The sequence below is a fragment of the Acyrthosiphon pisum genome, chromosome A1, assembly GCF_005508785.2.
Source record: "Acyrthosiphon pisum isolate AL4f chromosome A1, pea_aphid_22Mar2018_4r6ur, whole genome shotgun sequence".
NCBI lineage: Eukaryota > Metazoa > Arthropoda > Insecta > Hemiptera > Aphididae > Acyrthosiphon > Acyrthosiphon pisum.
The window spans coordinates 116803498-116805796 of NC_042494.1; the positions used below are offsets into that span (position 1 = coordinate 116803498).

Below are 2299 nucleotides of genomic sequence, written 5' to 3' on the forward strand. Positions count from 1 at the left end.
TTACAATTTTTTCTTAATATTAACATTTAAAGTTCAAATATTGATAAAATAAAGATGGGGTACCTACTACCTACATAAGTAACATTTATTTTGTTTTTATGAAATTTTGTAGATTTACTGTGAAAGTCAACATCCAATATAAACATATTTATAAAGATTAGAATGTATAAGTTATTTAATCAAATGAGTGCAGAATTTGAGCTTAAAAGTTTGTATTTTCTTAGAAATAAATAATATTATCGAAAATGTTGTAATTGTACCCGGACTGCCCTACAGCATCTTTGCTGTATTCATTTAATATAATACATAATTAATAAGTATTTACATTTTACACATGTGTTTCAGAAACCATAAGAACTTTAAGAAATCACAAAAAATTGTATTGATCAAGATATATGAAATTTTATATGGCTGATGCCAGTGGCGTACCCAGGATTTTTAGTACTATGGGTCAGCCCATCTCATGAAGGGCCATGTAGTCAAGAATAAGAAATCAACTATTAAATCCAAAATTAATACCTTTGTCCACGATTTACTTAATTATTTTAATATTAATAATATTTAATACACTGAAATCAACATAACTAGTTTACATCAATACACTATATGGGTTTATGACTATATAGTAGGTACCTACAGTTATACCTACAGTATAACAAAAAAATAATATTTTGACTATTATATATATTGTATATTTGTATATAATATAAATATATTATGACATTCAAATTTGTAAAATAGGGGCCACATAATAAAACACAAAAATATTAATTTTAAATTCATATCTTATAATGTATTGGTGTAATCATTTAGTTTATTTTATTTTACATAGTTAAAGTTAATATTTTTATTTTTTGTTTATTTATATCGAGTAAAACTAGGTTCTAAATCATAATTTGGCGGTTGTTACATAACAGATTTATCCAATCTTACTCCTACCATCATTAAGACTTTAGAAAATAGAATTCAATTAGTGTCATTAAGATATGCATTATATATTATATATTATTTATGGAGCTAATTATTATTTGACGTTTGATCATTTTATAATTTATTGTAAACATATTATAATATTATATTTATTTCAGTTACCTACATAAATTAATTAATTATTTTTGTTTCATTAAAAAAAAACAAAAACAAAATTGTACCCAATCTGAGAGTTAAATCATTTACCTTTTACATAAAAATTAATAATGAATGTATAAGTGTAGGTACACTTGCAAGTAATATACCAAACTAAATTGTTGTTCCTATTTTCTTTGAAATTAGGTTTCTTAAACTAGGTGTAATAAAAAGTCAAGTTTTTGTTATAAATAATATGATTTATTTAAAAAAAAAATTACTTGATTTTTTTGATTTTTTTTTCAGTTTCTGGTTCATCTAAAAAAGAAAATACTGTTAATTTCTGTTTTCAACAGTGTTGTGTATTTGTGTACTAAAATTTATTTGAAATTTACAACACGGGGTCCTGAAACGACTGCTTCTTTTGTTTTTGGGCCTTGGGGGCCGTACTTTCAATGGCAATCGTTGCTCTGAAACATAGATTAATCAATGAATTAAAAGTACCTTTTTAGTAGTATAACATAATGATAATACTTTTATTATTGTTTAGATTCACGGACAACAAGCATAAAAATATAAAAATATATGTTTGCTAGGTAGGTTCTTATGTTTAATAATATGCTTATTTCAATTAATAAAATCAAAATCATTAAATATAACACCTAGGTATTAAGTCATAAGTGTAATGTATATATTAATTACTATTAATGTTATGTTTGGTGAAGTTAGAATTAATGTCATGGATATTTTATGAGATTAAAGTTTAAGTTTTATTTACTGAAAATATTTATTATTCAATATTCATGATAAAAATTAAAACATAACTTTTCTAAAAACCAAATACAATATTATTAATTTTTTTTTTTTTGAGGCTTCAACAGCAATGGTCATTAGCTTGTGGAACTGTAGGTTAATTTAATATTATTATTATTAATAATTTGTTGTTTTACTTATTTGTCTCAATTATTTTATTATAATAATGCTAATATATGTTTAGTTAGTTTTTATAGAAACTAAAAGAGCCTAAAAAACATAAAAATATATACATGTGGGCATGTGGCACGCTAATGGTAAATAATATGTTAATTTGAATCAATAAAAAAAACATTGAATAATGGTTAGGATTAAGGTAATATATTAATTATAAATATATTTATTATAGCATGTAGTTGTTTATTAATGTTACATTAATAAACTTATTTGAGGGGGTGCAAAGCCTGACGGATTAACACGT

At 23.1% G+C, this 2299-nt stretch overlaps 1 protein-coding gene across 1 annotated transcript in view; it reads right to left on the reverse strand.

Annotated features, from left to right (window-relative positions):
• LOC100168766 overlaps positions 1–1616 on the reverse strand; it is a 3073-nt gene extending 1457 nt beyond the window's left edge. The window contains exons 1-2 of the mRNA XM_016802702.2: positions 1461–1616; positions 1347–1383 (exon numbers count right to left, since the gene is read on the reverse strand). The gene's annotated coding sequence lies outside the window, so the exon portion shown is untranslated. The remainder of the gene's footprint in view (positions 1–1346; positions 1384–1460) is intronic.
• Positions 1617–2299: the final 683 nt, after the last annotated feature.